The sequence below is a fragment of the Chlorocebus sabaeus genome, chromosome 1 (assembly GCF_047675955.1).
Source record: "Chlorocebus sabaeus isolate Y175 chromosome 1, mChlSab1.0.hap1, whole genome shotgun sequence".
Lineage (NCBI taxonomy): Eukaryota > Metazoa > Chordata > Mammalia > Primates > Cercopithecidae > Chlorocebus > Chlorocebus sabaeus.
The window spans coordinates 76,005,404-76,022,639 of NC_132904.1; the positions used below are offsets into that span (position 1 = coordinate 76,005,404).

Below are 17,236 nucleotides of genomic sequence, written 5' to 3' on the forward strand. Positions count from 1 at the left end.
CTAGGAGCTGGCAGAGCAAAGTGTTAGACTCCGGTCTGTAGAGCTCCAAAGCCTGTATTCTCTCCACCACCTCCCTCTAATCTTCTGCTCTGGGATCCTGATCTCCTCCTCTATGCAGAATTCACTGTTGACAGAGCTCCAAGCTAAAAACCATTGCCTCAAAATGACAGAGGAAAATCGAGTTGTCAGATGTGACCCAGAGCAAAGCTCTAATTCAGATTCATTTAGTTTCATATCTGCCACCTGAGACCACAACCACATTTCTCCTTTCTCACTGAAGGAGAACACAGAGACATACTTTCTCAGACTTACTTTTTAGGACCTGCATCTGTGGAGGCGCTGCTGCCATGGGACTTACCAGTCACTAACATTTAGAGTTATACTTGCTACATGACGATTGAAACCCCCATGCCTACTTACTTAAAAAAAATTCCTGTTCTGGATTTTTAGCAGATCCCGACTTGCTACTCTGTCCTGTGCCTGTATCTCCAGACCCACTGGGCACCATGGAAAGCCAATGCTTAATTTCTTCTAATGATGCAAGAGGTAGAAAGAGCCTCTTGAAGCCCTAGCTACCTGCTAAAATTTATAGAATTTTGTCCCTTGCCACGGGTCACACCCTATTTTAATGTTACAAACAAACAAACTCAAAAATGCTGAAAGTGAGTTTCTGATCTCTGAATAAGTAGGTGCTTCTAAGGATAATAAGTGGAAGAAAGCATAATGAAAGATATCAATAGACTGACTACATAAGACTCAAATTTCTGTGCACCAAAACATTCATTAAAAAATAAAAGGCAAATAACACTGAGAAAATATTTTTAATAGAGTGGCAAAGACCTAATATCTTTCATAAAGATGGAACTTTTATGAAATGATGAAAAAATCAGTAGGAAAATGGACAAAGGGCATAAACAGAAAATTCATAAAAGAGTAAAGACAAACAGCTAATAAACATGAAAAAGAGTTTCATCTCACTAATAATCAAAGAAATGAAAATTAAAACAATATTAAAGAACTAGTTTTTGTATATCAATATGTCAAAGGTGAAAAAGAAAAATAATTCCTAATGTTTGTAATATGAGAAATGTTTTTACTTTTTTCAATTTGATATACACAAATTCACTTCTCATTACTGTTCAACTTTGCATTTCTTTGACAAAAAAATGTTTTTAAAATATTGATGTTCCTTGACTTATTGATTCCAATTCTAGTAATCTATGCTAAGGAAGTAATCAAAGATGGAAACATTAATTATATATGTTTATCACAGCATTATTTACATTAACAAAAGTTGGAATGGTAGAGAACTGAAATGTTCAGGGAAAAGAATTGGTTCACTAAATAATGGTACATGTATTACAATGCATGCACAAAAATTGTTGTAAAAAATAGTTGTAATGACATTAGAAAATGTTCATGACATATCTATACATCCATAGGCAGACATATGTATATACAATATAATCTTAGTTGCTTAAAATGTCTCCTATAAACACACCCACAAAGAGGAAGGAAGTTCATAAGTGTGCAACAGTGATTATTTCTTGGTGGAGGAAATACAGTATTGTGGGTGTTTTATTTTCTTCTTTCCATTTAACTTCAACGTTTTCTATAATGAACATGCATTGCCTTAATAATCAGAAAAGAATTCCAACAAACGTTATTAATAAATAAGAAAGAAAATATCTGGGCAGCTTGTGTTGAAGGCCCACCAAGAAAGTCTAAACACAGACCCCTTCCCTGAACAACTCTGCACACAGAGTCCATCACATGGTTTAGCTGCCAAGTCAGAGTCTGGGGATATGAGGGTAGGGATATGAACCTCCTAGAATTAAGCCTGAATGCAGAGCTAAAGTTAAGCTAAGCCAATCAGAGCATGCCTGGTTATTGTCAGCATACTGTGAAAGTAGTAAACTGTAAAACGCATTTTGAATACTTGCTTAAAAGTCAGGTATGATGCACATGAGATGTTTGCTACCACAGAAGTGAAATATTGTTAGTTACTATTTGGATGAGTAGAAACATGCTATTCTAAAAAAGCACCTTTATTTTCTATAACAATTCTTTAAAAAATATGAAAATATTTTTCTTAAATGTAATGTATGTATATCATGGAAAATTTAGAAACTATGGAAAAGTAGAGACAAAAAATTATAGTTCTACCATGTAAAGATGACCACAATTCAAATTTTATAGTATTTCTACCCTTAGAATGGTATTTTTATTTATTTGTTTTTGGTACTATTTCCTCCACATAATTGAGATCATAACATATTTTGTTTCTAAAGAGGTAACCTTTTTTTTTGAGACAGTGTTACTCTTGCTCAGACTGAAGTGCAGTGGCACGATCTCGATCTCGGCTCACAGCAACTTCTGCCTCCCAGGTTCAAGTGATTCTCTTGCCCCAGCCTCCTGAATGGCTGGTGTTACAGACATGCACCACCATACCTGGCTAATTTTTGTATTTTTAATAAAGACAGGGTCTCACCACGTTGGCCAGGCTGGTTTCGAACTCCTGGCTTCAAGTGATCCACCCACCTCAGCCTCCCAGAATGCTGGGATTACAGGTGTGAGCCACCGCACCCGGCTAAGAAATAACCTAACCTGTTGTTCCTTAATGTTTTTGCATTGGAGGAAAGATCACCATAATATAAGGGATTTGTAATTCACTGAGTGAGTGAGTGAGTGAGTGAGTGGGGTTGGGGAAAGCACACAATACTGTCTCCATGCACATGAAGAAAGACATGACTCCTACTAGAGGTTCACAGAGACATCCACAGGACAGAATTGATGAGCAAATAGTATTGCAAGTGCATTTGAAAATAACGTACCAGGCAGAGGTATTTTATCACCTAACTTTGATAAGTATATTTTAAAATATTTTAGAACATCTTATACTCTCTTTTTGAAAACTTTGGCTTAATCTGTATGCACACAAACTCATATCCTTGGGCTTCAAAATGAGGCATAGAATCTAACCATTAGTTTGAGGCTCTGAAGGCATCTTATTGGATCTATTTCAATACTAACAGAAATGAGAAAGAGGCCAATCATGGCCTGTATTTTTAAGGGATTTGTGGTTCTCATTTGTATTATCAAATACTTTGTAAGACTTCTTTGGGCCTAAAATTGCCATACTTCACATTCACAGCCAGCTGTGTCCTGTCAGCCAGAGACAGTTCACCCCCAAATCTCGCTGCTCTCTGGCAAGGAGATTCTGTTGCTGAAATGAGCAGTAACATTTGGGGATAGTGTTTGCAAAACAATGTAAAGCCTTGAGAAATTTGTAATACTTGAGTAAAATCCAGATAATATTTTCAGTTATCTCCAGCCATCACTTTAGAAAACAATGAGTGAATGAGTAAATGAAAGAAGACAGGCACTGAGAAACTTTCTTGTGGAGAAAACAGAGCCCAAGTCTCAAGAAAGTTATGTTAAAAACAGCATTAGGTTTTGTTTATACTTTGATGTGTATTTTCTAAATCAGGAATTTCAAATAATGTCAGCATAATAACTGGCACCATTTATCTAGTGCCTCAAGTATTGTGTGAAAGCTCCTTTGTAGATATTACAACAAGTAACTCTTCAATAGTTCTTGGTCATTAGTCCCCCGTTTCACAGATGATGAAACTGATGCGTAGTGGAAAAGATAAAAGTGGAATGCCAGTGTGTGTGTGTGTGTGTGTTTGTTTTTCTGGGTTTTTTTTTTTTTTTTTTTTGCTGCGACTATCTTTTTAATGTAGTCCTTGATTGGATCTATTCTGCAGTTACAAAGGGATCATTTTGGTCTTTGATAATAATTAGTTGGAATTTATTATTTATTTTTGTGACCGTTCCTATAAGTCTCAGCAGTAGGACACTGTTAAAATGTGTTGTGTTCCACAGGACCAGAAACAAAATACCACATGTTCTCACTTACAAGCAGGAGCTAAACACTGAGTCCGCATGGACACAAAGAAGGGAACAACAAAACCGACACTGGGGCCTGCTTGAGGGTGGAGGGAGGGAGGATGGAGAGGATCGAAAAACTGCTTATCAGATGCTGTGCTTATTCCCTGGGTGGTGAAAGCCCCGTGACACACAATTTACCTATATAACAAACCTGCGCAGGTACCACTAATCCTAAAATAAAAGTTCAAAAAAATGAGTCCTTAACAGAAAGCAGTTTTATTTACCCCCTTTTGTAACATCAACAGCTAGCATGTATCTGTGGTGGAGGCCCTGTGTTCACTATTTGGCATGTACTGCTGTATATCACATCCTCACCACAACTCTACTGATGGAAGAAAGACCAGTCGACCAACACATTAACCAAAAACTTGTTTTTCAAATGAGGAATTGGAAGCATAGGAAGGCTAAGTGACCTGCCTACAACATACACCTAGTAAGCGACACAAAGTTTGCATCCCTCTCAGTCTGGGCCCCATCTTCATCCACGGAGTTGTGATCTCCACTAATCAATAAGAACCCCTCATCATAAAATTACAGAATTTAGAGGAGTAAGGTCTTAAGAAGCTCCTTATAAGAAAGTACATGGAGGCCAGGCACAGTGGCTCATGCCTGTAATCCCAGTACTTTGGGAGGCTGAGGTGGGTGGATCACTTGGGGTCAGGAGTTTGAGACCATCCTGGCCAACATGGTGAAACCTGTCTCTACTAAAAATACAAAAATTAGCCAGGCGTGGTGGCAAGCTCCTGGCTTGGTGGCAAGTCTCAGCTACTCTGGAGGCTGAGGCAGGAGAATTGCTTGAACCTGGGAAGGGGAGGTTGCAGTGAGCCAAGATCACACCACTGGACCCTAGCCTGGGCAACAGAGCAAGACCCCATCAAAAAAAAGTACATGGACAAAGGGATGCAAAGCCCAGAGAGGGCAATGATTTGCCTTGGGTTACACAGTGAAGGAATGGCAGTGAAGACTATATGCTCCCAATTCAGTGTCTTAAAAGTAATCACATTATCAGCTGGTAAAGATTTATAGTCACAGGTGGGTTTTGTTGGTAGCTTCTTGACCATCAATTTTTCATCTTCTAAGAGCTCTGTGTAGATTGCTCGGCATCTTACGCTTACTAATTCCTTCATGTCAAAGACCCCCAGCAAGGGTGCAGTGTCAAGTGCTTTCCAAAGGGTCACAGGCCCTGGCTGTTCTACACTCCCCCTTCATATCCTTGTCCAAGGCCCAGGGATGGACAGAACCACAGGTCCATTTAGTAGCACCAAACACCCCACTTCTACTGATGACAGGTATCTCTTGAACCACTGAGCCAAGGTGGGGCTTCCATTTTTCCCATTTCTCCTCCCCTGCAGCATGCTTTTATGAATTCCCAGCTCCTCCAGGGATCACCCCACCTGTGACAGGGGTTCAGTACTTAGAATCCCTGGGTTGGAGCACAAGAAAAGGAAAACTAGAAATAGGTCTAGACTTCAGAGTGCTCTGTCTAGCACAGTCCTGAGCATTGCTGTTAATAATGAAGGTCTAACGTCCACGTCTGCAACTTTGCTTGGCTCCAGCAGTCCCTTCACACCCACCCCAGGCATTTCCCCAAGTGATAGAGAACAGCAATGAACCACAGCTTGGCCTTTCTGTTTAGCCCCTTGGCTGGGCTTCAGGAAGTCTCTGCCTCCCTTAGTGCTTGCTAGAATTGACTAGAGAACAGTCCTTGACTCAAATAACTGAAAAATATACTTAACACTGCATTGATTTTCCATATAATTTTATAAGCACAAACATTCTTTTTCATTTCCTGACAAACAACTATATTCCCCAAAGTGTCCAATAAAAATCAGTAATTTGCACATCACTGTTTTTGTCAGTGGCTGTTGTTTGGAGTTAGTCACCAAGACCAACGTCTTTCTCCTGATGCCTTTATCCCTCTGTACCCCTTTCCCCAAACAAATCCCAAAGAAGAACTGGGGAATAAGGGTGGAAAGCTATGTAGACCTTCCTGATGCTGTGTTCGAAGCCCTTTTTGAAAAAAGAATACATAATTTTCAAGCAATTCTTCATGGAAAAAGGAAACCAGGGGCAGAGATGAAACATGCTACACTAAACACTGTACTGTCTCCACAATTCTGAACAGCACATAGGCTGCACAGGTCCCCTCCCCTCCAGCTCATCCCCAGCTACGAGCAGGGACAAATCCTTCTGGTGCAAGTGGAATGCTGGGATGATTAATCCAATGACTGACAGACGTCTCAGGCCAAACAGGCACCCCAATGTCCAGTGGCAAGTATTACTCTAAAGTTGCATCATAAGACAAGCAATGACAAGGGTGAAAATTGAAAATGGTAAGTTGTCATTCCTAGGAATCTTCACGTTGTTCCCTCTCCCCCTAGCACCAGGAACACAGCATAGTGTGTTCATTTTTACATGCCATTCCTAACTTCCAGGACAGCCTTTCTTCCCAACCAACCTCTCCTCTCTTAGAAACAGCGACCTAGGCTGAATGTGACAGCAAAGAAACAAAGAGGAAGGTGTTGATTCTCACCCAGAAGTCTTGTCTCCTCACAGTCCTTTAGAAGCTCAATCCTCAGGAGACAGGGCACTGGGGGTTGCCAAGGGGACCTGAAATACAGGTTTGCCACAATCCTGACCAAATCGGCTCCCAGGGCTGAGAAGGGAGAAGGTGTCAGTCATTCAAAACCCATCGTGGCTGATTCTGAAGTGGAAAAAGAAAAAAAGAAGCAAAGAAAAGCATCGTTCAGCAATGGGCAGGAAGAAGAGTTAAGAGGCTGAGCTCTTCAGCAAGAAATGCTATAGCTCTTTCAACTTGGACAGAGCCAGGACCGTGGGCTGCTTGTGTCAGAAAGTGTGTGTTCTTGCTTAGTGCTTAGGTTTTGTTGTTTTTCCAACCTCTTTCCCTGAGCCCTGGCACTGGGGAACGTGGAATGGCTCAACCTGTTGTAATCAAACATGTGGGTTGCTGTTTGTTGCAAAGATATTGCAGCAGCCTCTTCATTAAATGAGGCTGTTCTTAAATGCTAAGAATTAATTTCCTTGTCTGTAGTTGCCTGCTTGTACTCTGGCCTTGGTGTGGAGTGGGGCGCTGGGCAGGAGCATACAGAGTAGGACGAAGGGAACACTTGGCAGAGTAGGACTCTGTGCCTGGAGGCTCCTTGGAGGAATGACCCATAATTCTGACTTGCTGGAGCCAGTGGGCCCCTGACAACCACCTCCATGTCTCATTCTTAGGAGATGTGGCAGATACTACAGGGGACTCCAGCACATGCAGTCTATGCACAGTTGGGCCCTGATCTTTAATCCCACCCCAGGCCTCTGGCATCAACTTGAATACTGTCTCCTGGAATCTCAGCAGGACCTCTGAATCCTGTGCTTTCTGATTACAGGGCGTGCTCAAGGGTGGTGTCAGCTGGGAAAACAGAAAAGGACTTCATTCACCCATTTGTTGGCTCATTCACTCAGTTATTCGTTCATTGCCGCATGTATGCATTCATCAGTCCATTCATGTATTTATTCATTCATTCCTCCTTGCATGAGTGCATTTATCTATTAATTTATCCGTTCACTCTCATGTGTTCATTTGCCCACTTAATATTACTCATTCATGTATTTATTGACTCATTAATTTACACATTCATTTACATTATTATTCATTGACATATTCATTCATTTGCCTATTACTACACCCTTACAATCCATGCACTTGATTAATGTGCATGCATTCACTTTTGCCTATGTGAGAAAAACTCATCTACTTTTTCTTACAAGTGCTTGTTCCTCCATCCATCCATCCATTTATCCACACCTCCAGGCAAACACTTCTAAGTTCGTTTATTCATAGATATGTTGTCTATTAGCTTATATGTTCATGTATTTATGCACTCATTTATTTAACTCTTCACCTATTCATGTTCCACACACATCCTAAGTGCCTACAATGTGCTTGGCATTGTGGGGGAAAGAAAATAAAGAATCAGGCACCCTTCCCGTCCTGAACAAGTCAAAGACAGAAGACCTGTCTGTTCTCAAGGAATCTAATGCAAGAATGTGATGGATGCCCTAAGAGAGAGGCAGAGGAATGTGAAGAGGAAGATTGTAGAGAGAGTTGAGGCCCCAGGCTGCAGGGAACATTGGAAAGAACACTGGGCTTGGCTTCAGTCTCACTGACATGGTCTCAAATCTCGCTCTGCCACTTGGCACTGGTTAATTAACCTTTCTGAATCTCAGTCTCCTCCAATGATATAGAGCACACTGAGGGGTTGGGAAGACTAAGTGAGGCCACTGACGTGAGATTAACAAAGGCGGTGTGGGGCTCTGTAATGTTCACTTTTTTCCTCCTCCCCCTCTACATTTATTTTCTAAACTTTGTCAGCAAGTCTGCCTTTATCCACTCTGGGGGTGGGACTGGGGAGAAGGGGTGAAGCCCAGGGGTGAATCTCCCTCAGCTCACAGGGAGCTAGTTGGAGGGGCTGAGGTAGCAGAAGTTAATCTCTGAGAGGTTTCCAGGCCCTCCCCAGGGTCCCTTGAGAAAGGCTGAGGGAAGCTGTCAGTCTTTCAAATGTAAAACCTGCCAAAGTGAATTGGTCAAAGGAATCTATTAACATAGGATTTGCGCAAACCCTCTTTGTTGGGTGAAAGGGGATGAAGGATTTTATCAAGAACAGAATGAGATCAGGGCCCAGGTGCCACTTTGGGGATGGGATGAAAGGAGGGGGTCTGACTAGTGAGGGTGTACACCTCTCTGAAGGCCTGTGGTTCCAGGCAGAGAGGGGAGGGAGCCTCTATTTCTTGAGCCACCCACTCTATTGTCTAGACCTTGTGTGGATGCTGGGTGTACAGTATCTCACTTGTTTCTTGCAGTAGCCACATGAGCCAGGTATTATTACAAATGAGGAAACTAAAAGGTTCAGCAGTTTGCTCAAGGTCACATAATTAATAAGAAGCAGAAGCAGAATTTAAATGCAGACCTGTCTGATTCCAAAACCTCTGCTTTGATCCACGATAACACACTTCCTCATGAAGGTTTTCTACCCTCTGTAGCCTTTTCTAAAAGCTTATGTAAATAGGGTATGAACGGTCATTGTCCAAAGATTTTTTTACTGTCTTTACTAACTGAATCCTAAAATGTTAACAGAAGTAGGCCAAATCTTCAAGGGAACAAATGAGAATTTTTATTTTAGAGTCATATACAATATATGTGTATAGTATATATTGGTTTCATTTTTATTTTAAAATATTTTTAGCAGTTGGGACATAAAAATATGACATGAAACACAAACAGCTTCATGGTTTCCCATTATGCTTCAAGGCAGGGGGCCTGGGGTTGTGGCTGTCTTGGCAGGACTGGTTTCACAGCCCAGGCTTGCAGTGAGAAATTAAGAATGTGACAGGTTCAGAGCTGCTATTCCAGATATGTGAGTATAAGTATAGTGGGGACACGGGGCAATGAGAGTCCTAGGCCAGAATCAGAGAAGGAAGGCCAGTGTTACGGACTAAACTGTGACCCTTCCAAATTCCTGTGTTGAAGCCCTAACCTCCGGTATCTCAGAATATGACTGTATTTGGAGATAGAGCCTTGAAAGGGGCAATTAAGATAAAATGAGGCCCTTGGAATGGGCCCTAATCCAATCTTACTGGTGGCCTTATAAGAGGAGATTAGGACACACAGTGGGACACCAGGGGTGGGCATACACAGAGGCAGGACCATGGAAAGAGGCAGCAAGAGGTCAGTCATTTTCTAGCCAAGGAGAGAAGCCTCAGCCGAAACCAACCCAGCTTGCACTTCGATCTTGGATTTCTGGCCTCCAGAAGTGAGAAAATACATTTCTGTTGTTTGAGCCACTCAGTCTGTGGTATTTTGTCATGGTAGCCCTAGCAAACTAATCCAGCCAGGGAGCATCTGTGGTGGTCAGAGGAACTTGGGGGGATTAGAAACAGTGGCTTTTCATACTCAACAGGGAGGCACTTCAGTATTTTTACAATGACTACAACCCTTTGGGGCATACCGCTGCATTGGCTTGGAGCAAGTGTGGCCTAAATAAGGGGGAAGGGCTGTAGATGGGGTGACCCTCTTCAGAAGAGACATTTCCAAGTAAGTGGAGAGGCAGTGTGGCATTGTGAGAGAGACAGGTGGAGGAGGTGTGAGCACAAACTACCCCAGAAGATCCCCCGGGGCCCAGAATCAGGTGTGAAGGAAATATGAAGACTTCTAAGACACAATCTGATGAAGACAGGGAGAATGGGAGAGAAGATAATAGCAGCATTTGAGCAGGTGACAGTAGACTGTAGAAAACCCAATCCTGAGTCAGTGGTGGGGAATGCCAAGAATCATCCTCATTTCTACTGCCAAGCCTGCAAATAGCTCAGGAATTGGCAGCTTCAAGTATATCTGGAACTGAGGAGAGGCGAGCAGTTAGATCTCTAGAACCCTCCCTTGCTTCACATTTCTGGGAGACTGGTCCTCCCCCACCTGGGGAAAGCTGGAGATTTATTGTCTGGAGAGGGTGAGTATATTAGTCTGTTCTCACACTGATAATAAAGACATACCTGAGACTGGGTAATTTATAAAGGAAAGAGGTTTAATTGACTCACAGTTTAGTATGGCTGGGGAGGCCTCACAATCATGGCAGAAAGCAAATGAGAAGGAAAGTCACATCTTACATGGTGGCATGCAAAAAGAACTTGTGCAGAAGAACTCCCATTTATAAAACCATCAGATCTTGTGAAACTAATTCACTACTATGAGAACAGTATGGGGAAAACCACCCCCATGATTCAATTATCTCCACCTGGCCCCACCCTTAACACATAGGAATTATTATAATTCAAGGTCAGGTTTGGGTGGGGACACGGTCAAACCATATCAGTGAGCCACAGAATTTCTCTGGGCTGAAGGACACCAGGTACAGTTGAAGCAAGACACCTGATATGATTAGGATCTGTATCCCCACTCAAATCTTACGTTGAATTGTAATCTGCAATATTAGAGGTGGAGCCTGGTGGGAGGTGACTAGATCAAGGGTGTGGAGTTCTTATGAATGGTTTAGCACTGTCAACTCTCTGCTGTTCTCATGATAGTGGGTGAGTAAGTTATCATGAGATATGGTTGTTTAAAAGTGTATAGCTCCTGCTCTGGCCAAATAAGACAAGCCTGCTTTCCCTTCATATTCTGCCTTAATTGTAAGTTTCCAGAGGCCTCCCCAGAAGCCTAGCAGATGCCAGCATTATGCTTCCTGTACAGTCTGAAGAAACATAAGCCAATTAACCCTCTTTTCTTTATAAATTATCCAGTCTCATTTATTTATAGTAGTGCAAGAATTAACTAATACAGCACCCCACTGAACAAAGGATGTGTGTATATATCTGCATGTAGAAAGCCAAGACCATACCACTGCCAGTTTCCAGCCATAGGCTGTAGGAGGTTTCTACTGCTGTTGTAACGTCCACAAGCTTAGTGACTTCACTTTATTATCTTACAGTTCTGGAGGTTACAAGTCCAAAATCAGTTTTAATGACTAAAGTCAAGGTGTTGGTAGAGCTGTCTCTTCTGGAGGCCCTGAGGGAGAACCTGTTTCTTTGCCTTTTCCAGCTTCTGGAGGATACCCACATTCCTTGGCTCATGACCCTTCATTTCAACTTCTGCTTCTGTAATCACATCTTTCACTTGGAGCCTCTTTCTTCCTTTTGTAAGAGCCTTTGTGATTACAGTGGGCCTACAGGGTAATCCAGAATAGTCTCCCCATCTCAAGAGCCTTAACTTAACGACATTTGCAAAGCTCCCTTTGACATGTTAAGTAACATATTCATAGGTTCTAAGGATTAGGACATGGACCTTTTTGGGGACCATTATTCTTCCTACCACACAGGGAAGGATCTTCTCTGGAAGTCTAGTTAATCTGATCATTCCAAGAAGAACCAAAGGGACTGACACTGGGGGTTCCCAACACTGGCTTGGCTGGCTCTTCTGCAGTGACATTCACTGTGGTAAGCCCCACCTGCAAGCTCAACTGGCTTCTCATCCCCAGTCCTTAAATATGGGTAGATATCTGAAGAGAGCCACTAGCATGGAAGATGGAGACCAAAACAGAGAAAGGAGACTTGGGGAACATGGGGTCCATGTAGGGAGTAGAACAGTGAAAAGAAAAACTCTCAGGGAAATTATACCCATTAGAAGGATTGGAAGATGAGGTTGAGATCTCTTAGGAAATCGTACAAATCAAAAATTAAACCAAAATACAAAACAAAACCAAGGAAGTGAAAAGTATGAGAGAAAAGATAAGTAAATCAGAAGACTGATGTAGGAGACTCTCTATCTAAATAATAGGAGTTCCAGAAAGGAAAACAGAAAACGAGTAAGGAAATCATTAATAAAATAATTCAAAAATGCTTCCAGAATTGAACGGTATGAGTTCTGAGATGTAAGAGCCCACGGAGTGCCTAGAATAGTGGATAAAAACACATCCACCCAAGACACATCATTGTGAGATTTTACAACTCTGGGGACAAACAGAAGAGTTTAGAAGTTTCCAGAGAGGAGTAAGCTCAGACAAGAGCTGAAGAATCTGAAAGTCTTCCAGCTGCTTAGTGGTAACACTAGAAACTGAGACAGTGGAGTCATACTTTAAAAATTCTGAAGAAATGACTTCCAACTCAGAATTCTATGTGTGAGGTGGGATATACACTTTTTCAGATATTCAAGGCTTCAAACATTTTTACCTCTCATGTACCTTGTTTCAGGAAGCTTTTTGGAGAATGTCTTCCCCCACAAACAACAAAGTAAACCAGGAAAAAGCAAATGATGTGAAACTGGCAATATGGGATTGACTCATTGACTGATGATTGATTTTGAGACAGGGTCTCACTATGTTGTCCAGCCTGGAGTGCAGTAGTACGATCTTGGTTCACTGCAACCTCTATCTCCTGGTCTCAAGAAATCCTCCCACCTCAGTAGATGGGACCACAGACATGTGCCACTGTACCTGGCTAATTTTTTTTTTTTTTTTTTTTTTTTTTGTATTTTTGGTAGAGATGGGGTTTGACCACATTGCCCAGGGCTGGTCTCAAACTCCTGAGTTCAAGCGATCTGCCCATCTCAGTCTCCCAGAGTGCTGGGATTACAGGTGTGAGCCACTGTGCCCAGCCCAATATGGGATTTAATACAGGAGAGAGGAGAACCCGAGGCCAAGGAGGCAGATGTGCTTCAGGCATGGAGGGCATCAGTCCAGATGGAGACAATCAGAAGGTTCCAGAGGGAGTCTGGACTCTGCTCTCAGCTCTCCAGGCCAGGGGACTAAAAGGAGACTTCTCTCCACCAGTAGATGAGTCTATAGTTGCTTTTGTTGCCAAAGATATAGACTGCCTAGATTCTAGGCAATAGTTTTTCAGGCTGAGCCTGCACCTATGTGGCTTCATTTGATCTGACTTTGTTTTCCAGTCTTCTTTTTACTGATCTGACTCAGTATCCCCTTCAGCATTCTAGGTCCTTGATTCCCCATACCCTACACATTGCCTGGGACACCACCTCCCTGACATATCACCAGCTGTTGCCTATTTTTTCCCCAGGGAGTGACTGAAGGCTGCTTCCTGAGCTCTCAGCCCTGTGTGGAGAGCTCACTGGGGACTGTGATGTTGCTGCTTGGGGCTGAGGTTTCCACAGGCTCACCCACCTACTTGCCTATCTCCTATCCTGAGGTGGCCCCTCTTTGGCCAACACACAGTGGACTGGGCACTCTCCAGTCCTCAGGATTCTCCTCCACAGACAATCTTCCCCTAGCCCTACTCTGCAGTGCTCAGGCCTCTTCCTTCACTCCACTAACCCAGGGTGAGCGGGTGAATGGGGACAGCATAGCCCAGGATGTTTCATGCCAGAATCTCTTGGCATAGAACAACACTGCCTTTTGATGTTGAGATCTTCTTTCTGCCAGCTCCACAACCAGAAATCAAGACCTGAAGATAAGGCTAAGTGTGGGAAATAAAGATATTCAGCCAGTTGTTGCCTGGCTATCCCTTTACCCTTTGCCTTCCTCCAAAACAAAACAAAACAAAACACCCTTTGAACACTCAAGAGCAAGAGTGACATTTATCATAGTAGTCATGAATCTACTCTAATTTGAAGAGTAAATCATTAGCAACATCAAGCAGATGGTGTTATAAGCTAGTATTAGTAAAAATCACACACGTCACTACTGATGGTGACATACAAATGTAAATGGCAGACAATCACAGGTTTTGGGAGGAGGCCAAACATCCCTCTTTCTTTATTCCTTTCTTCCATGGTCTTTCCAGAAAGACACCCATCGCTTGGAGAGAGGGTGGGGATTGTAGGGTGATATTCAAAACTGCTAGTGGAAGTCAGTTTCAAGGAACATTCATTGCCCATCTATTACTCACCAGATGTTGAACTGCTTTAAAATACTCCATGTGATTAAGTCATGGAAATGGGAACACCCGAAATTATTATCATCAATTATAGCAATAGATAAGTGTGCATTATGGGAGAGTCCCTCAGTCATCCTTTTTTTTTGTACCTGTAAACTGGGGGTGACATTTTCCATGCCAGTCAACTCTATGAGGTAAAGGAGCCTATAACTCTGAATGAACTCTAAAGTTTAGTCTCACAAGTATTGCTGCTGAAATTACTCTTTCTAGAACAGAACTTTACAGGTTTTAAAGCATCTCAAATTCATTATGTGTTTTCATCCTGTCAGCATTCCAAGGAAGTAGGCTGGAATTAGAACTTTTCTAGCAGTTTTTGGCAATGCCATCAGAAAGGGGAAAGTACAATGTCATCCGAATGTCATCAGCACTTTGAATCTACCAGGCAGGCATGCGTCGAGGCTTTCCAGTGTGAATATTCTCATTGAAACAGGGCTCCGTATTTTGATATTAAAACATGAGCGGGCCTGGTCTGTTCTGTTTGGCAGAGCATGAGCTCCCTACAAACCACTGTGCCTTTCTCAGTTCCAGTTTAGCACCTGAGAAAGAAAAGAGCTCAGGAAGTGTTCATTGACTGACCGAGTGAATGGATGGGTGGATGGATGAATAAACGGGGCAAGGCACAGGAGATTTGACTAGTGGGTAGAAGAAAACTGAGTTCACAAAGGTCTGGGACTAAGATCCTAAAAATGTGATGAATACAAGATAAGAGGTTCCCAACATAAACACTAAAATTGTAAGCTGAGAATAGATTAAAATTACATGAAATTTAAAAATGTGAACATACGTTGTATTTAAGATCAACAATAAGCAAAAGAGAAGCTTGTGTCTATGTTGACATTTCAATTCTCACCATAATTTTTTATTAACTTATATTTATTTATGGTTTTTGGCACATTAAAGGGCTTTTTTTTTTTTAAAAAAAGGGAAGAAATCCTGAGAATCAGCCTTGCAAGTAAAACAAGAAACACAAGCACAATTTTCCACTTTACTAAATTTAAATGATAGCTTTCGTAATCAATTAAAGAGAAATCAACTATTATTAATTAAATGCTCAATCATGAAATGACCACTAGTATGATCAGCACAGACTCATCTCCACAGACTCATCTTCTACACCACTGGTAGCTAATAAGCCTTTTTATGTGATTGACATTAGCAACCACACAGCAAACAAAAGGAATGTCCACTAAGGCCTGGAGGCTAAAAGTGATTGTGCTCTGGATTACTGGTAGAGGATTAACTAAAGATACACACACACACACCAGGTAAAGCCTTTTATAAACTATATAGTTTTCATCTATTAAATAGCAACACATATAATTCAACTTTATGGGCAGTAAGAAGTCACTCGTTTAACATAGTCATTGGCCTGGCAAGAACTACGTGCCAGGCAATAGGTGTGGTGTATGTAATGACTGTGTGCCAGGCAATAGGTGTGGTATATGTAATGACTACATACCAGGCAATATGTATATGTAGTAACTGTGGGTCAGGCAATATGTATATGTAATAACTATGTGCCAGGCAATACATATATGTCATAACTATGGGCCAGGCAATATGTATATGTAATAACTGTGGGCCAGTCAATACACATATGTAATAACTATGGGCCAGGCAACATGTATATGTAATAACTATGGGCCAGGCAATACATATATGTAATAACTATGAGCCAGTAATATGTATGTATAATAACTATGTGTCAGGCAACAACTATGTGTCAGGTGGTATGCGTATGAAATAACTGTGTGCCAGGCAATATGCTTGATCCTGGGGATACAAAAGGAGACAAACTATAAACTGAAAGTGCTCACAGTCAAGAAGTGAAAACAGACCTGGAAATCAAAGGAAAATAACTTGGTTTGATGTAAAAATAAGAACAAAAAGTGGGGCAGCCCAGAGGAGGAAGGGAGAAATTGACTTTCTTAGATAGAAATTCTTTAAAAAAACAAAAAACGAACCAAAAAAAAAAAAAAAAAAAACACAACTCCTTTGAACCTGGTGCTCCATGGGCCATGTCTACTTCACATTGTAGCCAGATGAGAATTGGTGATCATGTTGCTCTTCTCCTTAAAAAGGTCCAGTGTTAATGTCCATCTCTTTGACTAGACTCTCAGTTGCAGGAGGGCAGAGACTGAGTTTGTTTTGTTCGCTGCTCAATACTTCACACTAATCATGTGTTCCATGCAAAGTAGGTACTTAGGTTTATTTGTTGAATAAGTGAACTGGAGACACCAAAACAGGATGATAAAGTTTCAAGAAGTTTTCTTCCTTCTCTTTCTACATCAGTGTGTTCTGGTGGTTAAGGTTTGTAGGAGCTTCCCATGCAGAACACTGTGGGGTTAAGAGCATGAACTTTGGACCCCATGAGATAGAATTTCAAATCTTAACTTCCCCTTTTCCTATCTGTATGACCTTCAACAAATGATTGAACCTCTTTTAATTTTAATTTCCCCATCTACAAAATGCGAGTAATAACAATAATGATATCTGCTTGACAGGATAGTATGAGGATTATACATTTACAGGAGATGCCCAGCAGACTCCCCTTGGTGTATTAAGTGTTCAGCAAATGTGGACATTATTTTTGAAATTCTCTCCTAAGCAAAAAATCAGATTCCCAAGCTTTTACCATTGCTCAAAACATTGGGGGTTTTCCTTTGGGACAAGCTTCCAGGGTGCTCATTTCTGAGTCTCAGGAGAGCCTCCAGATTGGGCAGAATCTGGAGGATCTCAAGGAGAATTCAGTGTCTACCACTTGGCCACTCAGTATGTTCATCAGATTTGTCCCCAAAAGACTCAGGATTATTTCCAAATTTCAATTGCAAAGCTAAAG

General features: G+C 41.7%; 1 protein-coding gene across 4 annotated transcripts in view; it reads right to left on the reverse strand.

Annotated features, from left to right (window-relative positions):
* TENM4 (teneurin transmembrane protein 4) overlaps window positions 1–17,236 on the reverse strand; it is a 3,083,677-nt gene that overhangs the window by 804,580 nt on the left and 2,261,861 nt on the right. For all 4 annotated transcript variants that reach the window (XM_073019796.1, XM_073019792.1, XM_073019798.1 and 1 more), the window contains one exon: window positions 6,488–6,658. The gene's annotated coding sequence lies outside the window, so the exon portion shown is untranslated. The remainder of the gene's footprint in view (window positions 1–6,487; window positions 6,659–17,236) is intronic.